Here is a 22,211-nt window from a genome sequence, read left to right as displayed (position 1 = left end):
TCCTTAGCATCACATGTTGGCAAGTATCTCCTAACCGTGTGGCTAGGAACCATGCGGCTGGTGAACAAAGGATCCCATCTGGCTTGTGTCCAGGAAGTCTCTCAATGACCTTTGATACTCCTCCCACTGACCCATCAACATACGTAGCGTTTAACCCAATAACTGCCAGACACTCTAACACATTGATACCTGCTCTCTAGTTAGGGCTACATATACGTTCCAGAATACAGCCCCTGGGTGCATGCTGGGGAGATGTCACCCTTTGTAAGGAATGAAGAAATGCATCATTGCCTGGAAGTGGCCAGCAAATGGCCCTCGCCTACTTCACCTATCCGGCTTGATGGGCTCCGGGGGAGGGGTTTCAGCAGGCAGCGAGGCGCTCTCCTCACAGTGCTGAGGGGCTGAGCCGGGCGGCGCAAATCCAAAAAGAAGCACGATGCCACCCAGCCCCCAGCCTGCCCAGTTTCGGCAGGCAGTGGGGCGCTCTCCTCATAGCGCCGAGAGGCTGAGCTGGGCGAAGCTTGTCAGCTTTGCACCTTGCTGCCTGCCAAAACCGGGGAGGCTGGTGACTGGGTGGCATCACGCTTGTTTTTGGATTTGCGCTGCCCGGTTCAGCCTCTTGGCGCTGTGAGGAGAGCGCCCCGCTGCCTGCCGAGACTGGGCAGGCTGGGGGCTGGGCAGCATTGCGCAGGTAATGTTGACTCTCACACTGGTAATGGCAGAGCCCAGAAAGCCAGATATGTGAAGTAGGTGAGGGCCATGTGCTGGCTACTTCCAGGTGATGGTGCATTTCTTCATTCCTCATGAAGGGTGACACCTCCCCAGCTGTGTTTCTTGCCTGTTTTTCTCCCTCTCTCATCTCAAATATTTTCCCATTGCTCTGTACTTAGGAAGGAAAGAAGGAAAGAAGGAGAGGGAGGGTCTGATGGAACTCCTGCCTTAGTCCTGCCCTGCTGCTCTTTCACCATCCCCTTGCCCCCTCCTCTGGCCTATCCTGGGGGTCTCCCATCCTATTGCTAAGGAAGCTTTGGATACAAAGCTGGGTCTACTCCCATGGAGAGGGAATGGGCCTCCTTCTGACTTTGCTCTCCTATCCGTCATGAGCAACCTGGCTAAGGAGAGCAAGCACAGCAGAGCAGCCTTGAGGAGGAGGAAAGTGCAGCTGGATGCTCCCTTGGGAAAGTGGGACTGTGCTTGGTGCCGCGGGTGCTCGAGGGCCAGGCTGCGCATTTGACCTCTGCTGCTTAGGGCTCCAGGCAGCACGCACCACCATCCGGCCCCCCCGGCATGGCCTGAGAGGAACAGTGAGGCTCCTCCAGTGGACCATGCCTTGGCACTTGCTCTGGTCCCATCCCCTTCTGCCAGAGACCCTCAGATCTGTCCCACTCCTGCCCAGGCCCCCACAGGCCCCCTTGATGCAAACTATGTAGAGCTGGCCATGCCCACCCAGTAGGCCACACCCACTCCATGCCCACCCAGTAGGCCACACCCACCCTGGCCACACCCACCCAGCTTCCCAAGGGCAACCGCAATGCTGATGCGGCCCTCAATGAAATTGAGTTTTACACCCCTGCTCTACACCTTTTCTGAAATCAAAAAGAGAAAATCAATTCCAGTTTTAAAGAGAGAGAGTTCCACAATTTGAGAGTGACATTGACAGCAGCCCTCTGTAAGGGGGAACATCTTCAAAGGGGCTTCTTCTTCAGATCTTAAAGTCCAGGCAGATTCATAACAAGATAGGCAATGCCTCAGAAAGTCAGATCCAAAACCATTTCAAGCTGTAAAGATTAAAGATTCAGTACTTTGAACTGAGCCCAGAAAATAACTAGCAGTAGTGTAGATCTTCCAACATGGGCATGATATGATCTTGGTACCATGATTCAAGAATAGGCACCCATGGATCATGTTGCAATAATATGATTTACTTTATTTACAGTCAAAGACCAGAAGCCCTGCATTTAAATTGTACATGTTTGTCTATATGAATGTATCTGTACAGACATACACACAGAGAAAGACAGAGAGAGGGGGAGGAACACAAGAAATATACAAGGACCTCAAACCTTGCACTACATTAAATGATACAATTCCATAGGATATATCATATTTCTGTACTAAAAAAATCAGATTGCAAAACTATTTCAAGAGTCTCCAAATATCAATGGCAATGAAACAGAACTATGATGCAGTCATGTATAACTATTACCTGATCAGATCAGTTTAAGAATGAATGCGACCAGTCTATTAAACCCTTCTCTGGCAATCCAGAAACAGTCCAGGAACAAGGAAGGTCAAGGAATTTGACTGGATTCAGAAAAAAATTGTAACTTAGTTCTCAGCCCTGACTTTTTCCAAGCCAGCAGCACCTTCAGCTGGCCTAGCTTTAGTTCCAGGGGTTCATTTTCATATAGCTAATTATTATTGAATCAAATGTAATGCTCAAAGGTATAAATTCCTGTCCTACAAGTAAGTATAAAAAAGGAGATATGGTTGTTGGCATATTGTTGGCATATAACTCCTGATCCTATTGAATGAACTCTCCCAGCAGTTCCATGCCTATATTAAATAGATCAGGGAGAAGATACAATGTCGTGAGTAACCTGAAGTCCTTGACTCTACCTTCTTGGTATGGCTTGCAAGAAGAACCCGAACTCACTGAAGTATAGTATGTTGAGGGCCTGATCCGAAATGCATTTCCCTAGTCAAGTCCTAGTGCAGATTACTGATCAAATCAAGAACAGAGCTGGTAGCCTTTATTTCTCCAAACCTTCTGCCCACTTCTTTGATATCTGTATAGATAGCAGTATGACTGAACAAGAGTATGCCAACACTGCATCAATGTGATCTGTCCCAACTTGAGAACCCAAGTGAAAGTGGACTTGACTAACATGCAAATAATGTCCCAAATTGTTCATAAGAAGCTTCTGACCATATCCATCATATCTCTGAATAAAGCCTCAATACCCATAGTTTTGGGAGGGGGGAAATCACCCTTCAGCTTTTCAGGATATGGTAGATCAGCACTTTAATCTTGAATCACATTTGAGCTATGCAGAATCTTCCTAGCTGATCTGTCACTGGAAAGCAGGATCTTTAGGTTGGAAAGTCACTGAAATTCAGAAAGGGGGGAAGATTGCCCCGCAGCTGAGCTCCCCACCCCCACCCCAGAATATCCAGAATGGAATGACTTTCTTTCCACATTTCTTTATACCCAAAAAGGCATTTCAACAAGTGGGACTAACACAGCAATAAAACTGCTCACTGGCCATTCAAAGTTAAGCTACTGTGATATTATGGCAGACATTTATGTCTGTAAAGAATCAAGAATTAAGCAGCATGGGCCAGTATAAACCTTTTCTGGTCTATATAAACAGTTTAATTATTTACAATGCATCTGAATTTGTTAATTAGAGCTAGCAGTGCTTTGCTGTCCAAACAGCTTGTATTACTGTAGTTGTTGCCTATGAAAGAAAAATGATAGATGATGCAAATTGCTTCATAGTGGCCCAAAGATGTGCCAAACAGCCTTTCTTACATTTCCTACCTGTCCAAAATTTTTATAAGGAGAACAGAAGTGATTTAGTGACAGAGATCTGTCAAAGCATAATTTTACAGTAGGCTAAAAATAATACTGTTTGCCATAGATGGACCAGATTAAAATCAATAATTTCTAAACTACCTTCTTGCATTGGATAAAATGAGTACATCACTGCTTCTACAATAAGAGAGGAGCACCATGCTTTTTTATTGGACCAATCTGATTTATTGTAATATGAAGGATCCCTTTTTCTTCTGGGTGAGTATATGAGATCAACACAATGCTAGTTCTCAAAATGATTTATTTTTTAATGGAAATTAATACTGCTTTCCATTCCATTGTAAAACAACTATGACTAAACTCATTTTTTATAGTTACAACTTCTTCAAACCTCTGCTGTCCAGTTGCATTCTCAAAGTTGCCAATTCTTAAACTCTCATTTTACAATTTGAAGGGGGGAAAGCGCCCTCATTTACCACTGGATCCAAATGGAAAGGAAAAGCATAATGTCCTGCTAGGACTGGATATTTGTGAGGTGGGGGGGGGCTCTAAGTGTGATTTATAATAGAAGCCAGCAAACCAGCATGATGAAATATTTGCTACCATTTGGAAAAATGAAGTGTAAAGTTTTGAAGAGAGCAGGCCACAGTTCTCCAGTCACTAACACTTCCAACAAGTTGGCAGCAGAACAGAGCTGAGGTCTGAAAGATGAATCTCAAAAGGATTAAGGGGGTGTGTTGTGTTGTGCCCAGTGTCAAAATACCACTGAAGCTTAAGGTTTTCCATGCATTCATGATTATAAAGAGAGAAAAAGATTATTTTTCGTTGGTTATCTTGTTTGCTTGTTCATTCATTCATGTGCTCCTTTCTGCCTCTTGCTTTTTCTCCTTTTCACTCCCTCAAATGCTCTTGTTTTCATTGAAGATAAGCAAAAGGAATCAAAGTAAGAACAGGAGCATAGGAAGTCAGTTAATCCCATCATTTACAAAAACCCTGACTGATGGAATAGGATACATGAGGAAAAAGGAAGCATTGAATTGCCAGAGGCCATGGCTTTCTCTGGGCTGCTCTCCACAGCACCAAGATATTGGAATGCTGTGCACAGAGAAGAAAGGATTTTCAACTCCAAAGGAAATTTCCTAGAGGTGAAAAAGGGAGGCAAGGACTTTTCAGAATATTTTTGGAAGATGCATCACCAGTAAGTTTGCCAGCTCAAACAAAATGTCTCTCTTCATTTTCTTTACTCAAGGGAAATTCACATAAGGTAGAATCGTTTTTCTACTTCCAAACTGAATATTGCTTCCCACACTAATTCACATGTTTGAAATATACCTAAGCAATGTATAGTTTGTCAAGGATCCCATCTGGTCAATATTAAACACACGTTGAAGATTATTATTGCTTGTATATATATATATATACAATTCACTTGATTTTACATTTTTGCTCTCTGTTCCATGGCACATAAATAGAATGTTCTTTCCTGTAACTCACTTACAGTATGTACAGGAGAGAGGGGACTGATTTATCTTTGTAGTTACCAAGTCAGGCTGGTGAATATTTGCTATTGCTAACAAGATTCTATTCAATTGTCCCAAAAGGGAAAAAAAGAAGGAAAATGACATGCTCATTCTGTTCTGACCAAGTTTGCAGCACATTTTCAAAGAAATAAACAAAACTTTATTAAGACAAAACTTTATTATTTACCTGAGGTTTTTGGAGGGGAAGACAGCAGCGTCTACCTGGATTGTAATTCTCTTATTTCTTTCTCTTTTTCAGTGCTAATTATATGTGGTTGCTAATTTCTGCCTCCACTGCTTCATTTTTGCAGTACTTCCAGATAGTACTCCCTTCCATATCTTTCAGGTAGTATTTGGTAAATGACTGCCCTGTTTAGTGACCATTCAAACTTATGAAAGTGCTGAAAAAGTAGATTTACAACCAGTCCTTACAATGGTTGTGGCATCCCTCTGGTCATGTTTGCAATTCAGATGCCTGGCAACTGCTGCACATTTGCCACCTTCACAGCCAGCTTCTAAGAAGCAAAAGTCACAAGTTGCAATCATGACGGTGGGTGATTTGCTTAACTACTACAGTGGAACTACAGTTGGCTGTAGGCAAGTAATGTTTCACTTTATAACTGCCCTGCTTAGCTGGTCCCGATTGCCTTGGTAAGTAAGGACTTTCTGTACTTGCTTGAAAAGGCAAAATGTACTGAAAAGATTTGCTAAATTTACAGATTGAGTCCCAGACAAATATCATGGGGCTCTTTGCACACTCACTTCATCTGAAGCCAAGAAATGGGGAACAGAGATCCTAAACACTCACTAGCAGGAATGAAATATTTTGTTTAATGGGTCTTATTGTCTAGTAGTCAGAACAGAATAATATTATCTGCAATTCATGGTGTTCATTGCAAACTGCATGTATTAACTTGCCTGAATGAAATATTTTGTTTAAATTCCCTAAGGCAATTTAATCCATACAGAAGTATGTGCAGGGATCCATTTCTTGGTTATTTTAGTAATTATGGTGTCTGAGTTGTTCTCAATAGGTATGTGTCTTAATTTGTGTAATACTGTAATTGTATTTATTCTATTTTTAACTTTGTTCACCACTCAAAGTCACTTGTTGATATGGGCAGTTATATAAATTGAATAAACGAATACACGTAGTCCTCATTTACCAATGTGTTGGGACTGGCAACTCCGTCACTAAGCAACATAGTCATAAAATGAAATACCACAGGACCATACCTGACTTACGCCATCAGTTCTTGCTTTCTTAGTGAAGCAAATAGCCCGCAGTCAGTAAGTGCAATGTTACATGATGATGATGATGATGACTTGTGACTTCCTGCTGGCTTCCCCATTGACTTTGCTTGTCAGAAGACAGCTGTGAAGATCTCAGATGGTGATTACTTGACCACAGAATGCTGAGACCATCATAAATGTGCACCAATTACCAAGCACCCAAATCACAATCATGTGGCCGCAGAAATACTGTGATGGCCACAAGTTCAAAGTACCAGTCGTAAACCTAGTTTTCCAATGCTGTCATAACTTACAACAGTCACTGAACAAGCAGTCAGCAAGCAAGGAGTAACTATAAATGTGAAATGTTTCCTGCACTTATTTCACATAACTGAATATATATTAGCACGTTCAAAATATTAGAATATGACAGTGATTTGGAAACCGAAGACTGTTGAGTTTCTCCATTAACAAGTTAATTCGTGGACTTTACAGTTTACAGTTTATTGAAACATTATGGTTAAGTCACAAAGTTCGTCTTGCTAAAGTTATCACTGTGCCTCTTGTTTCATTAGGTACAATGGTTTATAGAATATGGTGAATATGGGCCTGACAGCTCTTCAGTGACAATGTGTCATTTTTGACAGTGTATCTAAGACTACTCTCTACCCAACTGCAATGCTTTCTGTATTTGTTAGGGTCAGTGGGTAGATAGCCCAAGTTCACAGGTTGCATGCAACCCTAGACCTAATTTGTGACTCTTGGATTCTCTCAGAGCTGTGCTGCTTCATTAGTTATGTATTTATTTATTACCATTTAAGTTGCAATATAACACAATTATATTTTGCAACATCCAATCCTCCTAATTTATTTTTTAAAGTCAAAAATATCAAGTCCATTTACTTCCATTATCATTGCCAGACTCCACAGAAGCTCTTGGAGGTAAAAAGAGAATGCCCCTTTCTATTCTAAGGATAATATTATAATGTATATATATATATTTCTCTTGCATAGAAGAAACATGGTATATGTATTAAACACAAATAAATTACTATATATAAATCAATCCTTTTTCAAACTACAGCTCAGTGCAGTGGGTAGGTTAAAACAAACACCTCTGTTTTTTTTCATATAGGTTTGCTTCTTCCCACAAAAATTTTCATTTCACTGTCGCTGGTATGTTTTGCTATACTCTACTATACATACTATAATACAGAGTCTTGAACCACTGGGCTGCTGCCCACTACCAGGCCACAGCCTTTTCGGAACTGGGCCATGTGAACAAAGCTCCCCTCACGCAGGCAATGGAACTTCCCCCTCTCCCCTCCCTCCAGGCCGCCAAACCAGAAAAGTTGAGTACTGCTGCTATAGTATATGACTATTTTTCTGTGAATTGATTCATAGCTCTGAGCCTGGATACTTTCACTTATGATCTGATAGGTAGTAAATATAATAGACTCTTTCCACTAACTCCCCAGGCCAGACACCCAACATTTGTCCCTATTATCATGCCGCTATTTCTACTGCATATATCACATTGCTCAGTTTGTGTCTGGGTGTTTTATCCTTGGGGGGACAAGCTTCTGCCTTAGTGTATTCTTGGGTTTAATATATATATATTTTCTTTTGACTGAAAATTCTCCTGAGCTTTTCAGATATTCCTGCAACATATAGAATGACAATGTTGCTACTTTTGTTGTTCTCTTCTTTGTCTGTAATGGAGTTGCTCCAGCAGGATCTTTTCCTAGGTTTGATGAAGCCCCAGTTAGGATAACCATAAGTTCTAAAGGATTCCTTGATGCATTTTAGTTCTTTTTGTTTTCCCTCTTTACTGCTAGGCAAACTTTCAGCCTGCTGGTGTAGGGTTCTGATCACTCCCATTTTGTGCTCCAGTGGGTGATGAGAATCAAAATGTAGATATTAATCACACTGTGTGGGTTTTCTGTAAGCTTCATTGTTAAGGCTTCTGTCTTCTTTAATGTACATTGCACAGTCCAAAAACGTCAGACTGAATCAGAAAAGCTCAGGCCCATCAGGACAAGATTCAGCAGTCCATCTGCATTTGAAAGACAAAGGTCGCTTTTTGTGAAAGGCCACATTTTGGATAGAGAGGATTATTAGTTTGAAAGAGGGATAAAAGAGGCCATTTGTGAGGGTGCCGTTTCATTGAGCTTGTGGGCTGGTTTCTGAATGTTTCGTCACTGGGCTAGATAACATCTCCAGCAGAATTTAGGGGATGTCAGTGTTCTTCTGAAGAGCTACACATATTCACCACTATTACAGAGGCCATTTGTGTTAACATTGAGCAGCCCTCTCTCAACAGAGGGGGAGGGATAAGACACCACCTATCTCCAGTCTACAGTGCAGCCCATGTAGCAGTTTCAAGAAGAAACTATCACATGCTGTTGCACAGGCATGCAGGAATGGTTTCTCCAGGTGCTTCCTGCAGGCCAGAATCTCATTGTGAAGGCTTGGGGAGAATTGGAGAGCAGATCAGTTCAGGTGATTCTGAGGGCAAGAGAGCGCTAACAACCAGATAACTGCAAAGAAATACAATCCTTCCATCTCCCCACCATCCAGTCTCAACTGTCAGTATCTTCATCTCACTCCTGCCGTCACAACTGATGAAGTTTCTTGGCTAAGAAACGTTTTGTTCTTCTTCTTCAAGGAAAAAACAGTCCAGTTGTCTTTTGAAAAAAAAAACCACCTCTTAAAAATTGCAGTAATTCATTTAACAACTGTAAAGTGAGGCAAAGCTAACATAACAACTGTCTTGCTTAGCAATGAAAATTTGGGGCCCAATTGTGGTCATAAATCGAGGACTACCTATACAGTGCAGATATTGGCAGACAGAAGGTCTTCCCAGATACAGCTGGCCATAGATGAAAGAAGGAGGAGCTATATGTGGCAGTAGGTTACTCAGCACTGTATTCCCAGGTCATGTGATCACATAAGTCCACAGCATGAATACATCTATTTTACAAGAGTCCCTCCTCCCCATGCCTTCACAGTGAGTTTCTGGCCTGCAGGAAGCAACTGGAGAAACCTTTCCTGCATGCCTATGCAATAGCCTGTGATAGTTTCTCAGAGGTCTGGATGGCATTGCATTGCTATAGTAGCCCAAGAGGCCTAGAAGCAATGGAACACTGGAGAGAGAGGAGGCAGTGCTAGGATCGTCTGCAAGGAGCTCATAGGTGCCTGCCTTGCATGGCAGGGCAGCTCTCAAGTCTGTAGCAGATGATCAGGAGAGCTGCCTGATCCAGCAAGCGTGATCCAGCTCATGCCTCATCCCCTAAGACAGGCTGAGGGAGAGAGAAAGCCCCATTATGCATCCCTGGACAACTCTGAGGCTGGGTGGGGAGAAGCAAAGGGAAGTTCCCCAGCTGAGAAAATGTTCTTTCTTTTTGAATATTTCTTTTTATATAAAAAGGAACATCTGCTGATCATAGGACTATGGCACGGCTGATAAGAGCCCTCAAAAGAAAATGAAAAAAAAATGTATTTCTTTGCTTTCTTTAATTCACCAGTCAAAGACAATAAAAGAATAAAGCCTGATTTAAGTCCCTAATTGGAGGAGGAGAGATGTTGCCGCTTAAAGCATACAACACCAAGATTATTTACCTGGGTTCTCCTTTTTGTATTGGGTTTCGCTGGGAAGGCATGGTGATTTAATCAGGACCACCCAGCTGCCACCCACAGCAGTGGCTAGGACAGGTAGATAGTAGTCTCATTCAGTGCAAGGCAATGGCATTTTAATGCTACTTAATAACTGACATTAGATTTATGGGCTGTTTTGCACCTGTGCAATTGTTAGCATTGCTTGTCATCCTCAACTGCCTTTCTAGCCCCCCATAGAGAATGAATATGCCCAGATATAGACAATATCTTGGAAAGCACATGATGTTACGTTCCATTTATGTTATCTTTACTTTGGTAAACTCAGCCCATTCTTATTTCCACTTATTATTTTGATATTCCCTTTTATCTATGAATGAAACAAGTGAACAACTATCAATTTATGAGGAAAAAATTGCTCAGTGTCAGTTTTGTTGTGAGTATTTGTTTCTTCAGTTTATACAATAAACTTGCCTGTTTTGAAAGACAAGAGAGAGAGAGAGAGAGAGAGAGAGAGAGAGAGAGAGAGAGAGAGAGAGAGAGAGAGAGAAATACCTCAGGGTGAACAATTCAAGTTTCAAGTTTATTCCTGACTTTCCTTTACATGAAAATAATGGATTAAATGAGAACCTAATCAGTTGGCTTTTGATAACAGTTGAGTCAGCAAGTTCCTCTCCTAGCTCAAGAGGAGCCTTTCTTTATGCTGAACATGTACATTTATAAATAAAAGAAAACAAGCAAAACATTTCTCCGAATAAAAATATCCACAGTATCAAATAGTCAGACCACTGAATGGATAGTCCCATTATTGTAAAGTGATCGCTTCCATGTACAAACTGTACATTCTTTAAACTTATCCAAATATTACGTGCCTAATTTTAAGAAAACATTTTCTGTAACTTCCAGGGAAATTATGCACTTCTGTATCTTCTTTTTTTGGAATTGTTGCGTTTGTTTTTGGCTGATAAAAAATATACATTGGTACCTATTTTTAATTAAAATCAACATTATATAGTTTCCATTCCTGAAATACTTTCACTGCTCAACATCATCTATCTCCTTTATTTTATTTCTTGTATTAGTCAGTATAGTTATGTATTACAAACCTATTGGTCATCAAGTGCAGTAGGAAAAAAAATGCTTGCTAGAAACATAATCTGATAAATCCCCTATAGTGGAGACATAAGCCACAACTCCATATATCAGCTCCTTCTAATTTAGCAATTAACATTTATTTAAGCATATATTTCCTTGCATTCCATTCAATACAAGGAAAAAGCTTTAAAATAAAATTATTTAAAATCTATTGCAGTGAGGGCAGGGTACCGTTTATTTTACCAAAGGAGCCCACAGATCTGAGCACCATGTGATCTCATTATCCTAAACAGAATTTTGTAAATAATTTGTAGAACACCCATGATGACTTCTGTAGAAATTCATTTATCTGTATGTCAGTCCTCATTTTCCAGATCATGTCAGATTTTCTGTAGCCAATGAATAGCCAAAATACAGTGATCTCATGGAAGGAAAACATTTCATTACTATTTAGTGGAGCCAAATGATTATGCATAGAATTGCTGCCAAATCTCATATTACTTGCTTATTTATTTTGGATAACTCTACACTGAATTTTTAGCCAGACCCTTAGGTATTTTAGATTATAAATACTACAATTTTTTATATCCCTGAGACAATATTAAAATGTACTACAACAGTAGCCTTCCTCAACCTGGGCACTATCTAGATTATTTATTTATTTGATTTTTGATGCCACCTGACTTCAACCGACTCTGAAATTTAAAGTAAAAAAGTAAAATTAAAAAGACCCATTGAGACAAAGAAAATGACAACACAAAAGCAGGTAAATAAGAATACATTTAAAAAAATTAACACACATACCTCAATTTCAAAATAATTACAAGATAATTGCAAAATTGTAACCCAAAGAACACATACCAAAATGTCTATATTATCAGAATGCAGACTAGTCATTTTGGGAGCTGAAGTCCATGTGTTTGGGGAAAAGCCAGATTAAGGAAGGTAGCACAAGCATATGGATGCTACAGCAAAAGAAGCAAAGAATTGTTAATCAAAATACTTTGCTAGAAGATTGGAATACACTTCTGCATTTAAGGATGGACGTCATTTGAGAGGCAGATATATGTCTCATTATTATGAGGTCTATCATCAGACTTTTAGCAACCACTTACAAGGGTTAGGGCAGAAGTATGCTTGCAGTTTTCTACTCTGTGTACAAAAATATGTTGCGCAGAGACTTTCCTTGTGAGAATGGAAGGTTTGCTGTGGTGTTTCAGGCAGCAACCTGCCTTGGGCTGGCCTAGTGAAAGCTGTATATCTCCAAGCAGCAAGTGTGAGTTTGTTCCATACAGAGATTTGGTTGAGCTTCAAGGTCTGTCAATGTTAGCACAAAAAGGTCTGCAGTCTGATTATTTGTAGCTGTTCATAAAACCTCACCTAGTTTTTCAAGTACCCAAAAGGCATTTTTTTCCCGCCCAAGATATGCTGGGGAAGGTTCAATCATTCCTATTTCAAGCCCTTTGATTCCAGGGCCTCTAGTTCTGTAAATCCAAAGATTTTACTATAGATGTGCAAAGGGATGCTTTGTAAAGGTTGTGATTGTGAGTGAGGTATATTCAAAATGTCCCAAAATATCTGGATTCTTTGGAACCCTGCCCTGAAAGCTGTTGCAGGCTGCCTATGTATAAAGGTAACTGCTTCACTTTATTGGGGGTTTCAATAGAAGTGTTGCAAGCCTTTCAAAGGATGCAGCTGCTTTCATATTTATTTATTTCATGATTGAATCACAAGAGCCTTCTGGAGTGGGTGACCATTAATTATTATTTTTATTATTTGTATTCCTCCTTGGTAGACAAAACTCAGGAAGGTTTATAACAATACAGGGAGAAAGCTTCATTTACATGCAGTGTGCTTTCCAAAAACCCCTTTCAAATATTTTTCATAGTCATAATGTTACCTAAAATATGTGAATGAATATGCAGTGAATAAATCTGAATAAAACAATGTGCACTTAAAAGCAGAATTCTTTGATATATGTTTAAGAAGTGGCATCAATATTATCAAATTAAATTTCCTAATTGACACAAATTGACACAAACATAAAATAGTTTTCTATCATTTCTGTTTAGAAACATAAGGTAGGAGACATCTTTGAGAGTCTGTCAGATTTGACAGGCTCTCAAAGAAGTCTCCTACCATACATTTTTAAATAGAAATGATAGAAAACTATTTTATATTGAATTGAACTATTGTAAACCTGCACAGTATAATAGTTTGAATAAGCTGGGAATGAGGGTATGGCTTGAATTCCTAGGAAAATATACAATATAATAATGAATTAAGTAAAACAGAGTGATACAAAATAACCAAATAAGGAATATTAAACAAAGTCAAAAGTACACTTTTAACTTTGATACCAGAACAAGAGAGAGAAGGGAAGAAGCACATATTTGCTGCTGGCAATGTATATAAACAGTAATTTGTTTTATATTGCCTAATAAACAATAAATATAGCAATATTTATAAATATAGAGATGAGACAATTGGGGAGGTTGTTGAAAGAATGAAAACCCATCACAGTAAAAGATGGTAGGAGACAATGTCTCTTCTGTGACACTTTATAACAGAAACCATTTAAAATAAATGTACGGTTATATTTTAAGCTGAACTGATTGCTTATTTTGCTTTTAAAATGAGCTGAAATAAGACCAAAGATAAAATGAACACAGCCGTGTTTATTATGGAGCCTTTCCCCTCACTTCCAAGGGTTGAAGTGTTGATGGATAATCAAGATCCCTCAGATAACTCACTAGTTGTGCAAGGACAACTCCAATTTCTTGGAGACCAGAAAACTCCCTACGGGTTCTGGTCCTAGCTGATATCTGTTCAATATACCTGGGGAATAGAAAACTATTTTTTAATTTAATAGGCTGCCTTCTTTGTAGCACTGTTGGATGCATGTATATAAGGACCTTTCTTCATCTTTTCCTCATAAAGTTTTCAAAGAGAAATTAAGTCAAGCTATTAAGCTTATCCCAACAATCAACTGGGACATAAATCTGGATCTTTCAGCCCAACGCCTTAATCACTGTACTCCCATGGGATCCTAAAGGCAACTTTATTGGTATATATTTAAACTGAATATGAATTATGAAGCTGCAAATCATAATATGCATACTATTGAATTTCCTGATATACCTACAATTAAAGATAATGTTATCTGCTTTTAAAAATATATGCACCCATAATGTACAATTTTACAAATTAAGTTAGCCTACCTTCTCTTTTTGGATAAAACATTCCCAAATTAATACCCGTCTTGAGAAGAATTGGTGTTTTTGTGGAGAACTTGAGTTGAGAATGCTGTATTGAATCTAAGGAATTGTTTTCATTTCAGCTGTCTATGGCATTGCAAAATCCATTTTGGCAAGTAACCCTGAAATCTGTGATGTATCTGTGATATACTTCCCTAAGCTTTCTGCATGATCAGTTTGCATACACATAGCACACAAGGATGCCTCAAGTGTCATGAAGCCAATGATGTGTAAATGAATGGAACCAGTGAGAAACTGTAAAACAGTGGTTAAGAATGCATTTCCTCAACATTTTAACAAATATTATTTTGATGTATAACCATTACGGCCATCTTGAATGCAGTTGTGATTCATAGTTGATGTGCTCCTCCTGTTTTTTATATTCAGATTCACATCTGAGGGACAGCCCTCATCTTTAAAGTACTACTAAGAGATGGAAAAAGGTGAAAGTACAGTGCAGATGACTTCCTACAGTCCTGACATACATTGCTGTTGTATATGTTGGTAAGTCTTTGCAGAATATAGCTCACATATTAGGTCACCTTTTATAGGGCTATGAGCCAGGCAGACTTTCAGAATAGAAACAGGAAATAAGAATTAAGATAATAAGTACTTTGCTCTTAAATGTTTGACATGCGTCAAGCTTCTCTGAAGACCATTTCTGAAGCTATGGAAAATCTGATGACAGGAAGAAATATGACATAGGCATGTATAATAAAAACAGAAACATTTTTAAAAAAAACCATTGAAAGCATTGCAGGGTTCCACTGAAAAGTATGAAAGAAATATTTACTGTGAAAAAGTGAAGTAGGCTGGTTGGGTGTAAATATGCTCTGTCCCTAAGATTGCTTAGGGATTGGCTAATTCACTTTTGAATTCACCCCTATCAACGTCATCCTCATGGACAGCAGCTTAACTTGACTTTTAATCATTGGAAATAAGAGCTCTTGCTCCAGTTTGATGGGGGGGAGGTGAGAAATGTTAAAACTATCTTATCTTTTTGCACATCTGCCCATTACAGAGGTGGTTTAGAATATATGATGGCTGTCCTTTTAGTCCAAATGATTTAAATCTGGGGCTGAAACCATGCAAAGATTTGTTTGAATAAGAAATTCATGTTTTCTTTGGATTGGATGGAAGAAGGCATAATTATAGTGTTGCAAATGTGATGCTCTGCTTAACAAACTGTCAGCATTTCCAGAATAAACCTCTATTTTCAGGGGGTTAAAAACATTGCCAGGACAGAAAAAAGGGGAGGTGGGGGGGAGGAGGAAGGAAGGGCTTCTGGTCTAAACTTTGGCAGCTATATTTAAATTGGTAGGAAGATTTTATTTTCAGTCAGATATTTATATATAATAGATGACACATACGACATATTAATTTGCAAAGAAATCCTTCTCATGTTCACCAGATATTTATTTATTTTGTAAAGAAGGGGAGAATCACACTTCATTTCAAAAAGGGATCTTATTCTGATGAAAAGGTTCCAGTCCTCTGTATTTTTAGGAGTGGCAGAAGCATGGTTATATCCAGGAGCCAGGAATCTATGGGTTCCTGTTCTACCCACCAACTTCTTGTGTGGCCTTGGGCAATATGCTTAACTCTGTAACATCTCGACCTACACAGTAGTTGGCTTCATTCCCTTCTGTGCTCAGCAGCACATAAACAGGACTGCTTGTCCATCATGGCTGCATTCGTTCTGTGGTTCTGAGATGGAATGCCCCCTTGTTAAAACTGCAGACTTTTTCATCATGTATGGAGGTGAAATTTAATGGGAACAGGAAAGAACATTAGCGAGCACAATATGTGTTAGGCTGTTTTATTGTCTCAGGGCAATTAGTGGAGGAGGAAGGGGCAAAAACTAGTATCATCAAAACAGGCTATTGAGTTTAGGTTTTCCTTAGGATTCTCCTAACTCCTGCTATTAGTTAAGCTGCATTTCTTTAACCAAAGGCCAATAAACAACTGTCAGCATAGCTGATTGAAAAATTCAGTTAATTAACAAGTAGATTTATTTCATAATTGTACTAGTTAGTAAACTTAGTAAATTACTGATCTTATCAAAACTGTTTTAAAATCTCTTGCATACTTCCTCAAATTAGGGGAGTCTACATTTCTAGTGAATTTTGCTTGAAGTGAAATGCAGTGGCAAGGGAGAAATTTATGGCCACTCCCTCTCTTTTCACAAATTTATTTTGAAGCAAGAATCTCTGAGGTCAAACTAATATAATTTCAGGCACCATATGGTATCAGCTTGTACTTGCATATTTTTACATAATTAGTCTTCTCTGGACCATAAAATGGGCAATAAAAAGTGTTTTTTTTTTTCGGCCTAGGATTGTTAATGTTAGCTGGGTATATTGCTTGCTGCTTGTCCCTTCCTTAGCAGCAAATGTTGCACCAGTGGCTTCTTTCTCAGGGTGGTTTTACGAGCCCAAATTCTGATGAAGCCAAAGTCTTGCATTTTACACAATATTTAGTGATGTTCTGCTTTCCTGGCAGGAAGCTGCAAGCTGCAAGACATCTTAGTAAAGTGATTGCAGACACATAATTATAGGCCTTGTACAGCAAACATTGTGGTTATCTGGATGGATTTCACTCCATTATTTTCATCATATTGTAATGCTTATTTCTAGAGCTATATTGTATGCAGCAACTCTCCCTTGTCTTCTCTATTTAGCAATTGCTGCAAAAATGACTTCTCTAATATTCACAGTTTAGATCATTATTAAACTAGTTAATTCTCCTTTCCATCATGAGATTTGGAACTTAGTCGATTATTACCAAACTCATGAATATTTGAAACCACTGTAAACCACAGAGAGTTAGCATGGCAACATAGTCAGTGGTGGGATTCAAATATGTGAACAACTGGTTTTCTGTGTGGATGCCGCTTCCAGAAGTCCATTCTCGGCCTGGGCAACAAAAAATTAGCTATTGGTTCTGCTGAACTGGTGCAAACTGGCTGAATCCCACCACTGAACATAGTACTATTTTAAATGGCAAAGCTAATGTCTATCATGTTCAAAAACCAGCTAGACTCACTGGCCAAGATATGACTTTAGCAGGATATAGGATAAGGCCAAGGAACACACACTCCATAGGCAGCATTGATGAATTTGGGGATATTCAACTAAGTTCCAAATCTTATGATGAATTTAGGATTTTCTACAACTTTAGATTTACTAAATAACTAAGACTCATTTAGTAGCTGCAGTGGAGGATTAAGAAAAGTTAGTCTAGTTTCTTACATTCATAAAAATCAGATAATAAAAGAGAAACAATATTTACCATAATTTCTAAAAGGCAAAGTGTTTGTAATGCCAAACTATCTCTCAGAGGAATGGTTTCTATTAATCTGACATCTGCAGTCTTGATGAAAGATGACGTGTCAACTCTGTCAATGTCATGCAGCTCTGTAAGACACATTTGCATGAATGATCCAGATATCACTGTACAATAACAAAAGGAGATCTTGTTGGTGATGTCTAGGAGACTGACATCAATAAGAGAGTCCTGCCTCTCCCCCCTCGCCCCCTTCAGCCTCTTGGCACTTACCAATTAAGATCAGATTTTAAAGGAGAATATTTGTAGCTCAGGGTTGAAATGATGGATCCTTGGTGTTCTCTGAGCTTTACTGTTTTCTTACAGAGGTTTCATTACCCAAACATTATCCGTGCTAATCAGCACCATCACCGATGATGTTACCTAGTTTGAGTAATGAAATGTGTATAAGAAAACAACTAAGCTCAGAGAGCACCAAGGAACCCTCAGATCAGATTTGTTTTCGCCAGCTTTCTTACTCAACAGTAGCAGCAGTTCTGGCTGCTTGGACAAACTATTTCCCCTCACCTCATTTTATGTTTCTGTTGATGTCCTCAGTGTCACCCTGAGCTCACCTACAGGTAGGGTAAGGAAATATCTGTCTGCCTATATTTAATATGTGTAATCAAACAAAGTAGTCTTGAAATTATGATAACAGTGGAAATAAAGTTTTGACTACTGGAATATTTGTAAACGGGATATGACTTGCAAACTGTTCCAGTTCTTGATGAGATGGTAGTGGGAAAGGGGAGTCAACACAGGTGCAAAAGCAACAGCATAGCTATGAACTGATTTTTTTAACCCCTCCTCTACAGACACCACTGCTTTTTTTTTGTAAAAAAACAACAGCTGTGTTTGATTAAAAGAAAAAAATTGTGAATCCAAGAGTTCCTGTCTCAGTCTCAGCTTCATTAGATTCACAGAAAACTCCATGGCCTGCTCTGATGGAACAAAAAAATCAGCTCTGAATATCAAAAGCAATGTTAGGAGAACATGCTTGCCATAGTTAGAGCTGGCTTGAGAAAAAAGGCACCAGTGGAGGAGAAGCATTTCTGCCACACTTCTTGTGGCTTTTAATGCTGGAAAAGAGTTGCACTATGATGGAGCTTAAAAGCAGATCCTTTAATTAAGCAGCAGCCTATTGAAACTGGTGGAAGAGTTTTGTTTAATTTTAGTGAGTGCTAGATCTGGCCTGGGATGAATTCTCCTGGGATAAGATTTCTCCCAAACTTGCCAGTTTAGTTTTATATTTGGGGAGTTTATCACATTTAATGTTACATTTAGTTTATAGAATGCACTTCGGATACATCAGCCAACCCTTTTTAAAGTATTTAGTTCCATCCAGTATATTCTTGCCAGTGCATTCCTCTGTCAGCTTGTCTAACCCTTGACCAAAAAAACTAGATAAGATTTTAGTGACATATGTTGAGAATTGTTTTGGCTCCAAGATGATAAATCTGCTTTGCAAATCCCACAACAAACTAACTTATGGATTTCATGCCTATATTCAGATCTGCACAACTGAACCCAGAGGTTTATTACCCACATACACAAACTAGAGATATGTGGATGCCCTAAAGTTTGGGGCATTGTTTCTGTGATTTGCCATATATGTTAACCACCCCTAGGCTTATGATTCTGGGCATTGTACAGTATAACGAAATGAAACAAACCCAGAAATAATACTAAAGTAAAATAATAATCCATGAAAAATATAATAGAAATCTACAAGTACAGGTAGTCCTCAATTTGTGACCATAATTGAGCCGAAAATTTCTGTTGCTAAGTGAACTGCTTTCTATGGAAATTGACGTGAGCTAATAAGTAGTAGGAGTAGTATGGATGGATACAAGGATGGACTTAGTATAAGACCCCTTCGCATATACATCTGGGTAGCTATGAAATCATGCACTCTCACTAAATAACAGAGGGTAGCAGTGAAATATAGAAAATGGTATCTGTTTTCTTTTGATATTGGAATATGGTGAGTACCAGTTAGTTTGGGAAGAAGCCCAAAGTACACTTGGGAGGGACGCTATAGCTGCATATGAATCCATGGGTTTATTTTATAGGATGATTTGAGTTCTGCCAAATATTTGTAGTGTAAAGAAATCATAAAAATTGGTTGGTGGTCTTAGCCTAGTGGGTGCTCCTTACACAGTTGAGAATGTTGAATGAACTGTGTGAAGAATGTTTGAGCTATTAGTTTAAAGAGAAAAAAATACAGTCTTCAAGGAAACCTGTGAAATATAGATGACAGAAATACATTTTTCCTTATCTAAAGTAGACAAGGAATTTTTGCTTTAGGCTTCACTTGCCTGTAATCATCATAACTTGAATTTTCCTTTGTGAGATATATGAAGATTTTGTTTCTTTTCTTCTTTTTATATATGCTCTGTCTTGAGAAAACATTGCTACCTGTAATTTGATCATTATCATTTTATATATGCTCACCATATTATATACACAATCATTAATTTGATAATTTTCAAAGTGTAACTTGCATCTGTGCCTATCATGATTTCATCTGAACTTTTAAAGAAAATATTGATGATTTACAAAAAAAAATTGTGTGCTTTTTTGATCAACAATTTATACTCACCAAAGCACTTATCTACGCATGCAATGACAAGTATAAAAGCTTCAGAAAAAGCATGCAGTATATATTAAGAAAGTTATTTTGTTGTAATCGGGTTTTTCATATCCCACTTCAATATTGGCATCCAGTAGTTATCAGTATCGTATTTCTTGTTTAACTAAAATGTATTTCTTAGGAAGATATGGTACTATACAGCTAATTAAGTGAAAACTACTGATTTCAATTGTTTAGGGATGGATTATTTTACTGATTTATTTTTAACAAACTAAAAAAATGTTGTTCCATGCTTTATAACAACTGTAGTGAATCTCAGGAGTAATGTTTGTAATAGGAACATGTGATTGGAAGAATATCTGAATTTGAGTATATTATAAGATATCTAACTTCTTATGTATGATGTAATTTGGCTGCCTTACCTTTTTTGTAAGAGTCTTGGGTCTTAAAACCTTTGTAAGCACTCTACAAATATATAATATTTGCAATTCCAAATATGCAAGTTGATTAATCAGTGGGTCTTCAGCTTGGAATTCCCCTGATAAGGCAGAATTGTATCTTTCTAGTTAGGTACAAGGACCTATAAGGGTGGATGTTGATAATTTTGCATACAACAAAAACAGGAGATCAAGAGCAAGTTACCCAGAGTTAGTTAGGAATTTGATAGTGCCAAAATGAAATAAATAAAACAGGTTGCTGGATTCCTTTGTTTTTATATGTCTATAAAATTGGGTATAATTAAGATTTTCAGAATCTATAGGAATCATTTGAAAAGGCTAGTCCAGAAGTAACTGGGAATAAGTCCAAATCCAAAACCTATGAAAAAAACAAAAATCTGTACTAATATTATGCCATTTTTTGCTAATTAGAATGATATGAATTGGCTTATTTTTCAGTTTCTGGCTTCTGATGTCTCCTCTTGCACTTTGTTTTCTGAAAAAGGGAACATATTATTTGGGAAAAAGTCTCTTTACTTTTAACTTTGCGGTGACCGATATAGTACAGTTCTTCTAAAATGTAAAGGAATCGTTTACAAATATACCTTTCTGCTTCCTTAGTGTCAACCTATCAGGGATATTTGAGGGATTGAAAGGCTGTTATCACTTCCAGTCAAAGGTTATAGTTAAGTCTTCTCAAGACTGTTTTTTTAAAAAAACCAGTCTTAAGGAAGATATAACTTCTTAGGAACAAAGAAGCAGAAGGATGTGTGATAATTTATGAGAATGATAGTAAGATTCCACAAAAACAGAGTGGGGGGGGGACTATAAAAAGCATTTGTCAGTGGTAATGATGATGGTGATGGATCAAAGAAGGCATATGCACTACTACCACCACTATCACCACTCATACAGGTCAAATTTAAGGACCCATCTTGGTCTACCCAGTAGTTTTAAATCAGCAAGGATTGTTTTGGATTAAAAATTCTGAAGTTAAAAACAGCTAAACTTACTATGGTATAAATAATTACTGTTTTTCAAATAAGTGAAGAAGACATATGGGTGAGTCAACAGAGGCTTTGTACGCTGTGGTGGGAAGATATTACTGCTCATACCTGCTATTGGGTTATAAATCAGATCTAGTATGTAACTCTACAGTATCCATATGTTTCTTCTTTGCTGCATAAAATCATCCGGATTTCAACATTTTAAATTAAATCAGTGTACTGCCAAAATATGCTAACAGAGACTAGAATCTGTTAAAGTTCACTTACATAAATTGTCAGAAGCTACCTGGTTTCACCCTGTCTAGCTAAATGGTTTTAAGGGACCAGGAAAGATCTTATACATACCCTAAAGCTGTGTAACATTTAGCTTGTCCATATAAGAAATGAAGAGTGGGGAAATTACAAAAATATTTTTTTTTCATTGGGAACAGAAGTATGTTCAAAAAGGAACATTTTAACCATGAATTCTTTATGTGGTCTTCAATTAAAACAGGAATTCTCTTTTCTGAACCTGTGGGCAGTAGCCTTAATGAATGATGGCTTTTACATAAACTCTTTTCATCTTAGGATATAAAAGCACTTTACAAACATT

The 22,211-nt window shown here is 38.3% G+C and overlaps 1 protein-coding gene across 9 annotated transcripts in view; it reads left to right on the top strand.

The window, feature by feature from the left end:
- RUNX2 (RUNX family transcription factor 2) overlaps window positions 1-22,211 on the top strand; it is a 268,350-nt gene that overhangs the window by 207,816 nt on the left and 38,323 nt on the right. Inside the window, exon 8 of one of the 9 annotated variants that reach the window (XR_005554635.1) lies at window positions 14,646-14,762. The exons of the other annotated variants lie outside the window; for them this stretch is intronic. The gene's annotated coding sequence lies outside the window, so the exon portion shown is untranslated. The remainder of the gene's footprint in view (window positions 1-14,645; window positions 14,763-22,211) is intronic. 9 annotated transcript variants of the gene reach the window in all.

Source organism: Crotalus tigris, unplaced genomic scaffold (assembly GCF_016545835.1).
Source record: "Crotalus tigris isolate CLP2741 ecotype Arizona unplaced genomic scaffold, ASM1654583v1 scf7180000024340.7048381, whole genome shotgun sequence".
In the NCBI taxonomy this organism is placed as follows: domain Eukaryota; kingdom Metazoa; phylum Chordata; class Lepidosauria; order Squamata; family Viperidae; genus Crotalus; species Crotalus tigris.
Note: the sequence above shows the minus strand (reverse complement) of the source record. Positions and strands in the feature narration are given on the sequence as shown.